Source organism: Lepidochelys olivacea (assembly GCF_965140295.1).
Source record: "Lepidochelys olivacea isolate rLepOli2 genome assembly, chromosome: 8".
Taxonomy (NCBI): Eukaryota; Metazoa; Chordata; order Testudines; family Cheloniidae; genus Lepidochelys; species Lepidochelys olivacea.
Window position 1 is genome coordinate 4667656 of NC_140418.1, and position 18077 is coordinate 4685732.

The window sequence follows — 18077 nt, forward strand, 5'->3', positions numbered from 1 at the left end:
GAGGAGCTGATCGGCGGGGCCTCCAGCAGGCAGGGGGCCCTGGGGAGGCAGGGACGGGGAGGAGCTGCCAGTGGGTGCTGAGCACTCACTATTTTTTTCCCATGGGTTCTCCAGCCCCAGAGGAGTACCCACGGAGTCAGCACCTGTGCATTTCACCACCACAGACGCACTCAGATACCCTGCAGCCATTTCTCGGACCATTCCAAGACTGAAGTGTCTCTGATATCTTGTCCTCAGTAGGCTGTGGGGGGCGGCTAGTAAGACATACTGGTGTTGCATCTACCAGGTGTGACTCTATGTGAGTGCATGTACACATCGGCATGTTTAACCCAGTATGTGTTACATTTCCCCTCGCCCAGTATCTGACCCACTTAAGAGGATAAAAACCTACTACTGCTACCAACTAATGAAGTTCCTCTGTTAGTTCATATAGTCAGGGTCTGGGCTTTGTGCTCCAGGCACTGGATCCCCTTCCTGCTAAGAACCCCATGTGAGGAGTCACACATGCAGACAAGCAAAGGGCAGCCTTTAGAAATACACCCCTTACAGTGCAGAGTTGCAGTCTCACAGCTTGAGAGGATAACTCCAAATTCCACCATAACTGGAGACTGCCAACAGAGAGCAGGGATCTTATTGAACCCCACTGTGTAGGAACGGGGTTGGGTGACTCCAACAGACACCCAATCCCCAGATTCCACTAGGGGAGAGTGACACCAAGGTATCCGAAATGTGTGTCTCTCTGGCTGACTCTGGAAGAACATCTGTGATGCTACGTCTTTATTGTATCTTAATCCATTCTCATCATTGCTCAGGGAACCACGCGCTGCTGGTGAATACTTAATAAATCAAACATTCATTGTTCTCCATCCCAGATAGGAAGATACATCATGCTCTGGTGGTTAATGCTGGGGCCTGGAAATCGTGATTCCTTGGTTCCCTCCAGTTCCACCACAGACTGCTCACCCACATGGCCTTGGTCAGGTCAGTTAATCGCCCCGTGCCTCAGTTTCCCCAGCAGGGATAATCTGATTTATCTCACAATGGTCTGATGTGAGTTGTGAAGTTTGGAGCCAGAATCCCAATGTCTCTGAAGGCTGGGTTGGGTTGGATTCAGCATTTGAGTTGAGCCTTTGGTAGAGAGAGGCATGAGGTCAGGAGCAGTATCCGAACCTCTTCAAAGCTTGGTGGGAGTTGAAGCCACAGTTCTAGTTTAGGTCCAGATCCATCTCTGCAACAGAACCATTAGGAATGAACATTAGGAGCAATATTAGTAGCGATGGGGTTATCCTAGTTGCCTTCCTACCTTGCTGTCCTTTTGTGCTTCTCCGCCATTCCTTAACTCTTTCATCTGTCTCGATCAGAAGCCCAAAAAGCTGCTGTCAGGGAGTCACTGGTGCAAGGTAAGCAGCAGCAGGGGTGATAAACAGCCTGCAGCCAGTAACGCTGCTCAGGGTCATCCCTTTCTGGCCTTCACTAGTGCCGCTCTCTGATGCGCAGGAGGTTGAGTGATGGCTTGGGGTGGAAGGGCCTGGCAATACCCTGTAAGTCAGACAGCAATCCCCTTCGTGGAACCACAGCGCTTTCGGCTCAGCACGGTAGCAGCTCCATGCCCCGGGGGAGCATGCTCAGCACCCCTGCTAAGGCCGTCCCTTGCATACATCTCGGCTCGTTTGTTCACCTCCGGGCAGCCCGATGACAGCGCTCCCCTCCGCTACCAGCTGCAAAAACCTGGCAGCTGATTTAGGAGAGCTCCCGGGGCCCAAAATGTAAACCATTTTTCACCAGGAATGCATAAGCAAGCCATAAAATAAGGGATTTGGGTCTGGTCACATGGGACAGGCCTCCCATAAAATTGAAGCATTGATCTCTATTTTAGTGAACAGCCTCTAAGATGCCTAGATGATTGAAGACCTGAGCTTCAACAAACTCTGTAATCTCCCGCCATACATCTGAAGTGGCATGTTTGAAGTCAGAGGATGAGTTATTTATATTATTTATATAATAAGCAGTGAAAGGACATTAGCCAAAACTAAAATGCCAATGGCATATATTGCTCATGGACAAACAAAAAAACGCACAGGTGTGTAGCGATGCTAGGTGTGAAGTTCAGACGTGTGATAATGCTGCATGTCACCCCGCTGAATAGACATACAGGTAGAGAGAATCATTACATTGGCCTGTATAATATCCAATTCCCACTCAAAAAACTTGAGAGTTAAAGTTGTACCAGTGTATTTCCTCACAGCACAAACAGTGGGGAGCAAAGGGATTATAAATTAAGGCAACTGTCGGAAGACAGGATACTGGGCGAGCTGGACCATCGGTCTGACCCAGGATGGCTGGCCTTGGGTGCTTATGCTCAGCAGCCACACCCAACACAATACCAGACTCCAAGCATGAACCCAACCCCATCACAAGACTTCGCCCCACTAGCACATGGGCCTACGCCACTCAATTTCCGTTCACACAGCCCAGAATGGAATGCAAATTCCTCTCTCCCATAACCCACTGGGATCACACCAGGGATTCATTTGGTCTGTTACAGGCAGACTATTTGGTGGTGTTGGGGGAGCTACTCATGTTTTTGGCCGTGACTTTGAGAAGGCCACATTATTCCTGCATGGCAGAGTCACAGCCAAGTGGCAGGGAAACATTTTCAGAAGGGCCTAAGTGATTTCAGAGCCATTTTAAAAAGCAATTCGGGTGCTTAGGAACCTAAGTGTACTCCAAGGCCGTAGGACTTCAGCTCCAAAGTCATTTACAAAGTGATTGACGTAGATGTCTTTTCTGTGTCTGTACAGTGCCTAGCACCATGGGGGCCTTCAGCTGCATAGCCAGGGCCCCTAGGCGCTATGATCATAAACACAAACAATATGTGAAAATGTTCCTCTCGGCTATTTATTTCAGTTTACTCCACATTATCGTGAGGGTTAAAGCTGACAGCTTTAATGAGAATCCCAACTTTCAATCATCTATCACTTTCTCCGAAACGTTCCTTTTGGACCAATATGGCCTTTTTTTCATCTCAGCTGTAAAGCGATTTTTTAAAAAATTTTGATCAAAATCTAATCAACCATTTTTGAGCTATCTGAGGCTGGGGGAAAATAAACCACAGAGCCATCAGCTCCTGGGCCTACCAGACAAAAGCTCTGCCACGTTTTTTCATACACAGCTAACTCAAAAGCCATAGGGCCAGGGTACTTGTCTTTTGTATCGTTCTTGGATAGGTGTGGACAACCAGCACACTGAGGGTATATAAAAAGGGTCTGGGGCTTGCAATCCCTTAGGTAAGTGGTCCTTACTTGCATGGGTAACCCCACTGACTTCAAGAATCAAGAACCCAAATGGTTTGTTCAGACAGTGTCCCAACTCAGAACATTTTAAGAGCCTTGCCGTGTTCACCACAGGTACTATCTGCTGATCTGACTGTTCCTTGTTTGAAGGAATTGATGCCTGTTCTATGCAGCTGGGGGATCATTGCTAATTACATGCCTTAGTGTATCCCTAGTCCCTTGCACGGTACAGCGTGTGCACAGAGTGCCATGGTTTGGCGTTGATTGTTACTGCTGATGACAATACCTCTGCTTTCCCTTCGCTTATGAAATTCACTCAGAATGGTGTCACCCACTGATTTACCACATACTGTAGCTGAGCTTCTGCTTGCGGTTTGCTGAGCTCTGCTTTGGTGAGACAGACTCTCTTCCTGCACAGCACGGTGCTTGTCAGCAAGCGTCTGTAACTGTCTTTAGCCCTAGTTGTATTCAGTTATAAAGTATCAGTGAAGTGTAATTAAAGAGGCATGACTGTATCTCTTCAGGCTTGAGTCTTTCTGTTTTTTCCAAAGCTCCTGGCAGCAGGGGTGTAACTACAGCTCATGGAAAAATAGAAAACGACTCCTAGGAATTCAGAAGTGTTTTTTCCACTCTGCTGTGTTTTGCAATGGGTTGATTTTGTTTGTTTGTTTACTGAAATTCTGGATGGATCGCTGAAATTGGAAATTTTCTAGTTTGAAAAACAGCAACAAAAACCACTATGTGATTTGCCTGGCCAATCAAAACTAGTGGTGACAAGAAACAAAAACGGGAAAACATTTAGAAGAACAATGCCGAAGCTGAATGTTTTCTAAAAGTCACGCTGATATTTATAGTAACAAACTCTGTGGCCACTGTTGGAACCAAGGAACTCAGGCTATTTGGCTTAATCAAAGAGAAGGTTAAGAGGGAACTTGATCATAGTCTACAAGTGCCTCCACATAGGAGAATGTCTCTCATGCCAGAGGGCACTTTACTGTAGCAGAAAAAGGAATAACAAGATCCAGAGGCCGGCAGTTGAAGTCAGTAAAATTCAAATAGGAAATTGCACACATTTTTAACGATAAAGGTTATTAACCACTGGCACAACTCACAAAGGGATGTGGTAAATTCTCTATCACTTGCTGTAAGATTGGATGGCTCTTTCTAGAAGATACACTCTAGCTCCCCCACAAGTTATTGGACTTGATGCAAGAATTATTAGGTACAATTCTCTGGCCCGTATTATACAGGAGTTCAGGCTACGTGCTCACAGTAGTCCCTCGTGGTCCTAAAAATATATGAATCTATGAACTAATGATAGCGCGACATTTTGTGAAAGCTTAGGTGTGTCAACGAAATAGCAACTAGGGCTGGTCAAAAGTTTTCCATCAATTTTGATGGCAAATCGCACTTTTGACTAGATTAAAATGCTTACGGAGAGCACCGACTTTCCTTGAAACGTTTTTATTTCTCATTGCAAACCAGTTGGTTGTTGCCGTTGTTTCGGCAGTTTCAACTGAAAAATTTGGTTTTGGTTGGGGAAAATGGAAAGCATTTCATTCTGAAGAAAAAAAATCAACATTTTCCATTAAAAAAAGTGACAATTTCCAACCACCCCATTGGCAACTAATTGTTAAATATATTGCGGCTGAGCAAATGAGGTAATATATGACTAGTTACTATTATGTTTTTAACAACTAGGAACCAGTCTGTTGAAGCAAAATTAAAGACTCTCTCCTATAAATAGAGGGTGGAAAGGCCTGGGCCATTCTGATTAAGCCCAATGGAAGCGCTGTGTTTAAAATGCCTGCCCACTTAAGGAAGGCTCAGCACTTGAACAAGCCGTGAAGCATATTTTAAATGCTTTGGACCAGATTCTGGTTGCACGGTTCCATAGGTCTAACTCCAGAGTACTTCCACCACAGTGCATACAGCTACTCCGCATTGTCCTGGTGTAAAGGAGCTCGGACTCTGGCTCTGTTTTGTTTTGAAGGGCTGTCCAGAAAACGACAGGACTTCCCGAAATAGCTGATTGTAACTCAGCCAAATCCCAATGTACACGGCTCCTCCCACTCAGCTGTTGGCAGCGCCTTTGGGCTGCGCTAAATGCCAGTGCTTTCAGGGGCACGGCCAGCCCCGGCTGTGTCTGCCTGCGGGACGCTGGGACATGTCAGCAGCGTGACATCGGCTTGGCCAATGTCACACGCCTCGTCCCTTACAGAGGCATTGGCTTAACCGGCCTGTTGGCCCTAACCATAACGCTGCAAGCCCCAGCAAGACGGGCAGGGAGGAGGCAGCCACAGCTATACTGGAATGGCCTCCTTTGCGCCCGCTCCTTCTCCCTCTGGCTGAGCACAGTGTTTCCCTCCAGCCGGGGAGGCGGGGTGGAGGTCAGTGTGACAGCAGTTAGCTTTGGAGAACAGGGCCGGGGGGTCTGTTTTTTCTCAGGGATGGAGCTCTGGAGTGGGAACGACAGGGGAAGGCTGGGGAACGGGGGACGCCGAGCACGGCGGCCCAATGGCTGGCTCCTACCAGATCCCTTGGCAGGCTAGCGAAGGAAGCCCTGGCACCAGCCTGGTGATTAGGAAAGGAGGGGGAGGGGGTGAGCAGGCAGTGGGGAGAGAACTTGATAATGATCACAGTAGCAATCGCTCTTTCAAAGCCGGGTTTAAACAATACAACTGGAAAAGGGAGTAATTAAGTGGGTGCCTCTTAAGAGAAAGATTAAATGTACGGCCTGATAAGGGTGTAGGAAGGTATTCCCCCCACCCTAATTACCAGATAGGATATCTCACAGTCACAGGCTCAGGGGCTGATCCTGAGTGGCGCTGAGGACCAGCAGCTCCCATTGGCATCCAAAGCCACCCAGTGCAGGGACTTGATGCTCAGCGGCGTTGATCAGGATGAGGCCCTTAAATGGTCTCTTTACTGCTGCTTTCTTCTCAGGATTCCTCCAAGGAGGATGGCGTGGCAAAGCCGCAACAAACGACAAGAGTTTCACCCCATTGGGAAATTGTTAGGACGTAGATTTGCAGGGGTTATAGCATCGCTTTAATAACATTGTTTTTAATGAGAGCAAGCGAGCGAGCGAGAGTGTTTGTGTGTGTGTGTGTTTTCAAGATGCCTGTGAAGTTTTCTATTCCAGGGAGACCATTCCAGTTTGCCATTTAGCTTTCTAAATGACAGTATTGCCAACGCTCCTGATTTTATCATAACTCCCCGGTATTTGATGTTTTTCCTAAAGCCCCAGCTCCTGGACTCATGTGATTATGAGAAAACCTCCACTTTCATTTTTTTTAAAGTAATTTATTATTAATTTTCTTAAATCTCATGATTTTTAAGTCAATTTTCTGAGTTTTGGTGGCCTGAGATGATTTTTTTTTAAACAATATGACAAAAATACAGCAAAGCTCAGTGCATTTAAAGGGCCAGATTCTCATGCTCTCAGTGGGGGCGTGACCTTATTACACTATTCTGGTGCATCAATCATTCTGGGGACCGTAGGTCATCTGAACTCTGTTAAAATGGCAATCTGAGACGCTTTAAATCCCTTTATTTTACTACGCTAATAGCCGAAAATGATTTCTGACAAGGCTGCAGCTCTAATAAATGTTTTAAGTTGTTTAAAATGTTTGGAAACTTAAAAACCATGTTCTAGGCCCCTATTATTTAGAAAATCCCCTACAGATGGACTGCATTGACCCGCAAGCAATTATTTTCCTCTGCTCTCATGGGTTAATCAGAGCATCAGAAGTCCCTTTTGGAATTATTTCCTTGCAGTTCTCTGCAGCAACTCTCTCCTCCTATAACCCCAGGCTACGCTAATATTAAAACCTTTGCAACTGCTGAAGGGATTGGGGACAACTGCACAGTTTGCTACGGTGCAAAGCACTATGGAGCAGAAGGCAGGCAACTGGTTTTGGCAAACCAGCAGCTGGGACAGGGTAAAGAAGATGTTGGGTCGTTTCTTTGAATGTGTTTAGGTGAATGTGGTAGTTCTGAAAGTTAAGACCTCAGCGTGCTGGCTGGAGTCGAACAGCGCATGGGCTCCCCTAACCCAGCTCTAGCAACGCACCTCGATCCAGGCCTGCTGCTGAGTCAGTGTCGAGGCTGGTTTGGGTGCAGCAGATGAGGCTGAGATGAGTGAAACTCGATTCATCCCGCTCCTAAATCAGATTGGAATGTGAGCTGCTAGCAGAAAACAGCTAGTAAATTGAGAGCGAGGAGGAGAGATTAATAAGACTGGGACTTTTCAGCTTGTAAAAGAGATGACTAAGGGCTGACATGACAGAGGTCTATAAAATCATGACTGTTGTGGAGAAAATAAATAAGGGAGTGTTATTTACTCCTTCTCATAACACAAGAACTAGGAATTTCATTTCCATATGAAATTAATAGGCAGCAGGTTTAAAACAAACAAAAGGAAGTATTTTTTTTCACACAACGCACATTCAACCTGTGGAACTCCTTGCCAGAGGATGTTGTGAAGGCCAAGACTATGACAGGGTTCAAAAAAGAACTAGATAAATTCATGGAGGATAGGTCCACCCATGGCTGTTAGCCAGGATGGGCAGGGGTGGTGTCCCGAGCCTCTGTTTGCCAGAAGCCAGCAATGGGCAACAGGGGATGGATCACTTGATGATTCCCCGTTCTGTTCCTTCCCTCTGGGGCTCCTGGCTTTGGCCACTGTCGGCAGACAGGATACTGGGCTAGATGGACCTTTGGTCTGACCCAGTATGGCCATTCTTATGTTCTTAATTTACAGTCTGATCCTGTACCCATTTAAGTCAAAGGCAAAGCTCCCATTTACTCCAATAGCAGAATCAGGCCTACCACCAACTGTATGTTATTGTGCCACTTACCATCCACTGCCTAGTCTCCTGCTCCCTCAGCAACAGATCTCCAGTTGTTTACATTTCTTTCTATTACGATGCAGCTGGGAGCCCTGTTAGAAGCAGAAGGTAATGCACACTCAGTTCACTGGCCTGTCCATAGCAGAAAGTGGCTTAGGTCAGCATCCTTATCAGCAGCAGAATGCTAATTACTGTACTAAAGTACAATACTCCAGACTCAGCTGGTACCTTAGGGGAATGATTCCCTTCGACAGAAGCTGTTATTGTCCAGATTTGGGGTGAGGGAGGTTGAAATCTTACCAACACAATTCTATCCCCAAAGGGAATTTCATTCTCTGAAGCTTCCCTAGACAAAGACACATTTCTCTGTGTGTGTTTGTGGCTGGAGCTGGCTGCAGAAATGGCTTTTCTTACCTCTGGAATTAACTGAACGGCTTGCTGCGGCTGCTGTTTTTTGATAATGAATGAATTGTGGATAGAAATGAGCACGCTCATGGCTGTGCGGGGGCAGGGGTGTAGAAGTTAAGCTATTTTCTCTGTGCGCTGATGATTTGGTGGGAGTCAGGGCCTGTTTCATAAGTGCTGGCAGCTGACTTTTCAAGTAGTAAGCACACAAACAATATTTTTGCACTTCTAGAGCACTTCTCATTGCAAGAATCAAAGCCTTTGGGCACACCCATGTGCAGAGAGGTTAAGTGTCTTGGGCCTAATCCTGCACCCAGCTCCTGGAGCTCATGCAGAGACCTATTGACTCCAGTGCAGGATCAGGGCTTTGCACAAGATCCCAAATTTCCCATTGTTGCTCCCCCTGGGTCAGCTCCACCAGTGGGAATGCTAGCATAGGAGAGGTACGATGGTCTCACAGTGGTGGTGTGGCCTAGCGCATAGAGCACGAGACACGGACTCAGGAAACTGGGGTTTCCATTTCTGGCTCTGTCGCTCATGACTGTGTCATCATGGGCCAATCACTGTAATTCTCTGTGCCTCAGTTTCGCCGCCCAGACTTTGTCTGTGTAGCCTGTAAGCTCTGCAGAGCAGGGACTAACTCTCATTCTCTGCACACACAGTACCCTGCACAATAGGGTCACAGTCTTGGCTGGGGCCTCTGGGTGCCATTTGTTACTCAATTAATAAAGAATAGCAAAGGTTGGGCTCCAGGCAGAGGCTAAGGTTTTAAGCAGGGCAGCGTCCGACTCCGCTCACAGCAGGTCTGCGTGACCTGGAGCTTAAAATGCAGGCAGCAACCAGCACCATCTTGTACCCACTCTCCCACCAGTGTGACTGAGCTGAACAGTAAACTGTTGAAGTGACCAGCTTGGGAACATGCCACAGGCTGAAATTGGTTTGCACAAACTTCTTGGCAAATCTCTGTGAACAACGGAAACATTCGCAGGAGGATCAGTTTGTGAATGATTCACCTACATATATATATATATATATTTTAAAGGGCTAAATTCACTGGATAATTCCTTAGCAACCAGTGCTTAACCAGTTCCCAAAAAGTAAAGGAGTACTTGTGGCACCTTAGAGACTAACCAATTTATTTGAGCATAAGCTTTCGTGAGCTGCAGCTCACTTCATCGGATGCATGCGGTGGAAAATACAGTGGGGAGATTTATATACACAGAGAACATGAAACAATGGGTGTTACCATACACACTGTAAGGAGAGGGTTCAGAGTAGCAGCCGTGTTAGTCTGTATTCGCAAAAAGAAAAGGAGGACTTGTGGCACCTTAGAGACTAACCAATTTATTTGAGCATAAGCTTTCGTGAGCTACAGCTCACTTCATCAGATGCATAAAGTAAGGCGAGTGATCACTTAAGATGAGCTAATACCAGCAGGAGAGCGGGGGGCGGCGGGGAGGGGGGGGCAGGGAAGAAAACCTGTTCTAAGAAAGCGTTGTTCTAAGTCAGCCATAAAAATGTTGGCATCCTGTGGGGCCATGCGGGTACCCATGGCAGTGCCGCTGATCTGAAGGTATACATTGTCCCCAAATGTGAAATAGTTATGGGTGAGGACAAAGTCACAAAGTTCAGGCACCAGGTTTGCCGTGACATTATTGGGGATAGTGTTCCTGACGGCTTGTAGTCCATCTTTGTGTGGAATGTGGGTGTAGAGGGCTTCTACATCCATAAAAAGAAAAGGAGGACTTGTGGCACCTTAGAGACTAACCAATTTATTTGAGCATGAGCTTTCGTGAGCTACAGCTCACTTCATCGAATGCATACCGTGGAAACTGCAGCAGACATTATGCATCCGATGAAGTGAGCTGTAGCTCACGAAAGCTCATGCTCAAATAAATTGGTTAGTCTCTACGGTGCCACAAGTCCTCCTTTTCTTTTTGCGAATACAGACTAACACGGCTGCTACTCTGAAATCTACATCCATAGTGGCTAGGATGGTGTTTTCAGGAAGATCACCGATGGATTGTAGTTTCCTTAGGAAGTCAGTGGTGTCTCGAAGGTAGCTGGGAGTGCTGGTAGCGTAGGGCCTGAGGAGGGAGTCTACATAGCCAGACAATCCTGCTGTCAGGGTGCCAATTCCTGAGATGATGGGGTGTCCAGGATTTCCAGGTTTATGGATCCTGGTTAGCAGATAGAATATCCCTGGTCAGGGTTCCAGGGGTGTGTCTGTGCGGATTTGTTCTTGTGCTTTTTCAGGGAGTTTCTTGAGCAAATGGTGTAGTTTCTTTTGGTAACCCTCAGTGGGATCAGAGGGTAATGGCTTGTAGAAAGTGGTGTTGGAGAGCTGCCGAGCAGCCTCTTGTTCATATTCCGACCTATTCATGATGACGACAGCACCTCCTTTGTCAGCCTTTTTGATTATGATGTCAGAGTTGTTTCTGAGGCTGTGGATGGCATTGCGTTCCACACGGCTGAGGTTATGGGGCAAGTGATGCTGCTTTTCCAGAATTTCAGCCCATGCACATCGGCGGAAGCACTCTATGTAGAAGTCCAGTCTGTTGTTTCGACCTTCAGGAGGAGTCCACCCAGAATCCTTCTTTTTGTAGTGTTGACAGGAAGGTCTCTGGGGGTCAGTATGTTGTTCAGAGGTGTGTTGGAAATATTCCTTGAGTCGGAGATGTCAAAAATAGGATTCTAGGTCACCACAGAACTGTATCATGTTCGTGGGGGTGGAGGGGCAGAAGGAGAGGCCCTGAGATAGGACAGATTCTTCTGCTGGGCTAAGAGTATAGCTGGATAGATTAACAATATTGCTGGGTGGGTTAAGGGAACAATTGCTGTGGCCCCTTGTGGCATGTAGTAGTTTGGATAGTTTAGTGTCCTTTTTCTTTTGTAGAGAAGCAAAGTGTGTGTTGTAAATGGCTTGTCTAGTTTTAGTAAAATCCAGCCACGAGGAAGTGTGTGTGGAAGGTTGTTTTTTTATGAGAGTATCCAGTTTTGAGAGCTCATTCTTAATCTTTCCCTGTTTGCTGTAGGGGATGTTGATCAGATGGTTCCGCAGTTTCTTTGAGAGCGTGTGGCACAAGCTGTCAGCATAGTCTGTGTGGTATGTAGATTGTAATGGATTTTTTACCTTCAGTCCTTTTGGTACGATGTCCATCTGTTTGCATTTGGAAAGGAAGATGACGTCTGTCTGTATCGGTACGAGTTTTTTCATGAAGTTAAATTGGTTAGTCTCTAAGGTGCCACAAGTCCTCCTTTTCTTTTTGCGAATACAGACAAACACGGCTGCTACTCTGAAAACTGTAACGAGAGTGATCAGGTGGGGTGAGCTATTACCAGCAGGAGAGAGAAAAAAACCTTTTGTAGTGATAATCAAGGTGGGCCATTTCCTACAGTTGACAAGGGTTTTTTTTTCTCTCCTGCTGGTAATGGCTCACCTTACCTGATCACTCTCCTTACAGTGTGTATTGTAACACCCATTGTTTCATGTTCTCTGTGTATATAAATCTCCCCTCTGTATTTTCCACTGAATGCATCCGATGAAGTGAGCTGCAGCTCACGAAAGCTTATGCTCGAATAAATTGGTTAGTCTCTAAGGTGCCACAAGTCCTCCTTTTCTTTTTGCAAATACAGACTAACACGGCTGTTACTCTGTAACCAGTTCCCATAGCACTCAGACAGCATGCCTCATGTGCTGGGCAGCAATTGCCGAGACAAGCAAATGAGAGGAAATTGTGTTACTTTTTGGCCTGAAATGCTCAAATTGCTGCTTATTAGCATCCCATTCTGAGAAAGCAGGACTCTGCCTGGCTCCCATTGAGGTCAATAGCAAATCTCCCATTGACCTTCTGGGTGCATGATCAAGCCCTACTATGTTACAGTAATCAGTGATTTAAGGAAGCAATCTGACCATATGTAGCTTGTTATGACAATGGAATCAGTGACTTTAACGAGCTCCTGCACAAAGTGGATTACTACGCCCACTCATCCATAGTTCATTAGAGCCTTAGAAAGGGAATCCAAGAGAAGCCACAAAATAGGATCTCCTAATCTCTCCTAAGCAGGAACAGCCCTGTTATAGGGGAAAAAACTTTTAAAAATACCTGGGAAGTGAATAAATCTTGGTTGCACTAAAAGGTAATGAAAGCAGACCTGTTAAAGAAATAGAACTGCTAAATGGATGCATTTTCCATGTGCCACAGTGACCCAGACTTCACAAAAGAGCAGCATTCTCTTAGATGAAGTGGTTAAAGGACCACAGGTTTGGGTTTTTTCCCTTCATGTTTCTAACAGCGTCCTTGGGATTTCTGGGAGAAAAATAAAATAAACAGTCTTGGAGAATGACTCAGGCAGACCTGCTGTGACAAGAGGGATTGGAGAAAGTCAAACCACAGCCTTCAGCAGGGTATCTCCAGCCTTTCTTGGCTAGATCTACAGCCACAGGTGGCTTCTCAGTGTCGGAACTCTTATGTTTCACCCTCCTGAATTCTGGGTTTGAAAGCTCATTTATTTATGTAAAGGCACGTAGTATCTGAATACCAAGAAAACATTAATGAGTCAATAGTCACAACACTCCTGCGAGGTTGAGAAGGATTAATATTCCCATTGTAGAGACGGGGAAACTGAGATACACAGGGCCTGATCCAAAACCCATTAACATCAGTGGAAGTCTTTGCATAGACTTCAATAGGATTTGGATCAGGTGCTCAGTGACATGTCTAAGGTCACACAAGAAGTCAGTGTCAAAGCCAGGGATGCAATCCAGATCTTTCCTGAGTCCCAGCCCAGTATCTTAACCATGAGACCATCCTTCTTTTCATGGACTGTTACTGCCTAATTTTCCAACCACTATATGCACAAATGCACCCCAAAATGTCTTGATTGTGTGGCCAAAAGGAAAGCTTGGGTAATCACTCATGCAAACAGTAAGTTCGATAGACTCAGAACCTGCCATTTGCATGAGCAATCACCCCTCCTGTGTATGCAGTAGCAGTAACTGCACATGCAAATGAGAGCTCTGATGTCATTTTCAATTAAAAAACACCTCATTTACAGAATCAAGCCTCTCTTCAAATAACCGCGGGTCACTTGTCCTTGGTTAAAGACTTATTGACTGGATTGCTTCTTTTAATCATCAAGAGGAGCTAAACTTCTGCAGAGAAGGCACAGCCATGATCCCTGCACCCACCAGAACAGAGACACTGCATTTTAAAATGCAGCCTCAAATAATTTAATCTCTGTGGACCAACGTGCTTAGCTGTGCACAGACATACAGACATATCTCTATATCCCACCTCAAGTGCGCACTGTAGATAAATCCCTTCAGAGCTTGCTCTCCCATTTCAAAGTCTATCTATCTGCTCCCAGTTGGCTGGAGCAGGGTTTTCTGCTAGTGTGGGTTCTGGGCTCTGGAAATCCTGAGTTCTAATCGAACCTCTGCTACTGACTCACTGTATGACCTTGAGCAAATCCCTTCACATCTCTCTCTGCTTCACTTTCCCCATCTGTACAATGGAGACAATTATATTTACTTCCCTGCCTGCAGGGGCTTTACAAGGATTGATTATGCAGTGCTTTGAGCATGGGAAGGGCTATATTTTTCTAAGCAGTCTTATTACTGAGCAAGTTGAGGGACCCCTTCTCATTCATGAGCTGAGCTCATGGCCTCTGCAGCTCTATTGCAACCCCTGCCAGCCTGAGACTGGGAATGAAATTCAAACCTAGGTCCTTTTCATTGCCGTGACTCCCAGTGGGCCATCAGACTGCCTCGCTTTAAAGCAATTTGAATTGGATTCTTCCCCAGCCCCTGAGCTTGGGAACATCTCGGTGCATCTAATGGCAGTGTGACCATGTGTGAGCTGCTGGAAGGCTGCCCAGGCTAGCCTGTGGATTGCAGAAGACAGTCTATTAGGGACGTAGACAATAGATACAAGCATTGCCAGAGAGGCAAGAGTAGTGAAATGACAAAAGAATTCATCAGGAAGTATAAATCACTCAGGCCCTGATCCAGCAAAGCACATACTTAACTTTAAGCACAGGAGTCATCTCCCTGAAGCCAATACCAATGGGATTACGCCTGTGCTTAAGTGCTTTGGTGGATCAAGGCCTTAAAGCTTTTTCAATCCCCTGAACAGCTGGATACTGACCATCCAACTCATTCCTTAGCTCCTTCCACAGGCAATCGGGTTATCTAAAGGGGAAGGAAACCTACAGCTGAGTTGGTCCGAAAGTGCAGCTTCAATAAACCCTCATTCTTCAGATTTCCCAGGGGACAGTTCGATGCTATGCAGTGTGGTATAAAAGAATGTCCAGTGATGGACGTGGCTTGATGAGACACCTCTGAATGCAACAGCTCTGCTCTGGGAGCCAAAGCCACACTGCTTCCTTGGGGGGCCAGGATCATTCTGAAATGCCCCACTGCCCAAAGAAGAGCAAACGCACGAGCAATGTTCCCTCTAATTTTTGACAGGCCGTGTGTGCAAAAAATCTCTTCTGTGCAAATTTTTGTGCTTCTGTGCAAATATTTGTGCGCACGGCGTTTCGCCGTGTGCACGGGGTTTAGGATCTGTGTGTGCGTGCACAGCTTAGAGGGAACAGTGCTCACGAGTCAGCCTCCCACACCTTGTTTCAGGAAAGAGTTTAAAATACTCAGCTCACCTGTGAGTCAGCAGCTCTCCCCGTCTTCAGAGGTATCAGCCCGCTCATCAAATTGTTCACTACGTGTCCAAGAGACTGTTTTAAATATTTGCTTTTAACATTCACGCTGCTGGAAAGTAGTAAATAGCTCGACTTCCAGAAAAAGGTACAGTCTGATTGCTAGACCATAACCAGCCAGCCAATCACCTAAGAAGGTGCAGCATAAAGTAAGCACCCTGGAGAGAGAAAGAAAAAAAGAGGGAAATAATTGGAAGAGGAACAGTGAGAAAAGCGGCGTGTGTCTCTCTGCATGTGACTGCATTAAAGAAACAGAGGTTAGTGCTGAGCAGTTGTTCCTCTGCTTTCTTTTTCCAGCTAGAAAACTGCAATAACTTCAAAAGGTCTGACCCAATGTCCACTGAAGTCAATGGGCTTTCGATCAGGCCCTTAGAGTCAGATTTGTATAGGTATTTAGGTGCCTAATTCCCATTGAAATCACGGGAAGTGAGTTGCATATGTACCTTTATAAGTCTGTCCCTTAGCTCCTAGGCTAGTCAATCACAGTGTTCGCAAAAGGGACAAGTTGGCAACTACCACATATGGTGGTGGGGGTGGCTTTTGCGATGTGGTCACATGTCCCCTGGGCACTATACAGACAACATAGGAACTGCTGGTCTGGATCAAAAAGAAAAGGAGTACTTGTGGCACCTTAGAGACTAACCAATTTATTTGAGCATAAGCTTTGGTGAGCTACAGCTCACTTCATTGGAGTGAATACAGACTAACACGGCTGTTACTCTGAAACTGGTCTGGATCGTTCCTCTGCTCCATCTAGTTCAGCATCTTGCCTCTGCCAGTGGCCTGTCCAGATGCTTCAGAGGACGTTTGTTTCTAACCCTAGGGAGCTAGTGGTTGCCTGAAGCTTCCCTGAAGCTGGGCGATTTAGAGCCTTTATAAATTGCATCTAATGCAACAGCAGGTGTTCTGATTATTCATTTGTTTTAAACAGCTGCAAACCCAGGAGACTCTGTCACCACCAGCTCATAAGGGCCAGATTTGCTACCTGTAGGAGCAGTATGTAGAAAAAACACCCCTGACAATAATACGAATAGCCGTCTCAGATGCCACTGGAACAGTCTCACTCTCTAGGCACTTACCATGGACATCTGTCTATTTTCAGGGCAGTAATGTATGGGCAAACATTGTCATCATGCGTCTCCCCCAGATTGAAGATGTATTGTGATGTCAGTGGGACTGCTCAGATGCGTAAAATGCCAGGATTTGTCCCCCTGCCAGGAATCATCTCTCTTTACATCAATCTTATAGCACTAAGAAAAATCCAACTTGAGAGTCAATGTCCAAGTTAGGGGCCCCAGCTCTGCACTGAACGCGACATTTAGGCATCCAGGGAGCCATGCTAGGCACTTGTGACAATTTGAATGGCTATACTGGGCTGTTTGGGGCACCATCAGTTTGCAGGGCAGTTTACGGATTACTCCTGTGCTTGGCTTTATCCCTTGGGTTTGTTACAATGCAGCTGACATATGTGCGGTACTGGATAATGCTGCTGTACATCTGTCTGCTGCTTATCACTCACCTCCTGCATCAGCATGTGTTACCTGTGATATACTGCTGAGGAAAGCTCTCAGTGAATGCAGTGTATTGGCGAGCACACAACCTGGAGTCTGACAATTACCCTTGGAGATGGTCCTATAGAATAAATGCTTTTCATCCTGATATTTCCAAGCAGGCATTGGTACCTCTGGAAAAACACAGGCTTGTGCAGACTCCAGGCTAAGAGAAATGTTTGACAGAGAAGCATACATATTCCAAACATTGTTTGATTCATGTTTTAAAGTCTAACTGCAAACATACTTCCGCAGCTCAAACATCAATCACTGGAAATATGTTCTTATAAACAAAGCAATACAGACTGTCTCTTCCACCGATACTATATGCAGTTCATTGGGTAGCACCCCAGGAAAGGAGCTTTCAGGCACCAGATCTGAATAAAAGCCTTACCAAAAAAATAAGAAACCCAGGTAGTTTGAAAAAGGGGGCTGGAAACAGAGCAACGGTGACACGTTAGCACCCAGGAAGACTAGCACCTCGGTTTCCTAGGGAAAGAGAATCTGCCATCTAAAACAGGGTGCATTTGTATTACATTGCTACCTTCACTGAGTTGACCTGATGCTGCTGCAAGCATAGGTCCGAGGGGCAACTGTAATCTACAGAACGAGGCAGTGACCAGCATTACCCTAACCTGCTGATCTGTTACTGAATCACCTACCAAAAAAACACAGAGTCCAAGGCTGTCTCCCAGAGCTGGGTCTCTGCAATTAACTTACTGAGAAGACAAGTTCTGGGCAACATTTTTCTTAACATGGAGGACTTTTAAATGTTACTGGCTGTGTTTCCTGATCCCCACCTGATTAGAGGATGGAAAACAAGAAGGAAGTGGCTTTTATCTTCCAGCTATAGTGATTATTAAATCCAAGATCTGTAACAAGCAAGATCTTACCTAGTATTTAATGGTTTGATGCTTGCATTTCTCCTACAGGCACATCCAGGCTTGTCTGAGTCTCTCCTGAAACTGCAGATCTTCTCAGCGTTGGAGAGCCCAGTGCCTTGGACACCTCTAAGGCTATGAAGTTAATTCATGGCCCATTAAACCTTGGCCCCTCTGCTCATAGTGTTCACAAGGGTGGTAAGTTGGTAGCGACCACGTCTGGTGGTGGGGATGGCTTCTGTGATGTGGTCATGTGTCTGCTAGGCGCTGTACAGACAATGGCAAATCATTTCAGACAGACCAATGAGGCATCAACATTTCCATATACTACTGATGTGGGCCGTAGCCAAACAAATGTCCTTATGGTGACAGGCATGT

At 46.0% G+C, this 18077-nt stretch overlaps 1 long non-coding RNA gene across 1 annotated transcript; it reads right to left on the reverse strand.

Annotated features, from left to right (window-relative positions):
• Window positions 1-250: 250 nt before the first annotated feature.
• On the reverse strand, window positions 251-17795 carry LOC311525337. Its single transcript, XR_014712760.1, has 4 exons — window positions 17712-17795; window positions 15212-15426; window positions 8156-8238; window positions 251-1228 (listed from the first exon to the last, which is right to left on the reverse strand). It is a non-coding gene; the product is annotated as an uncharacterized lncRNA (long non-coding RNA).
• Window positions 17796-18077: the final 282 nt, after the last annotated feature.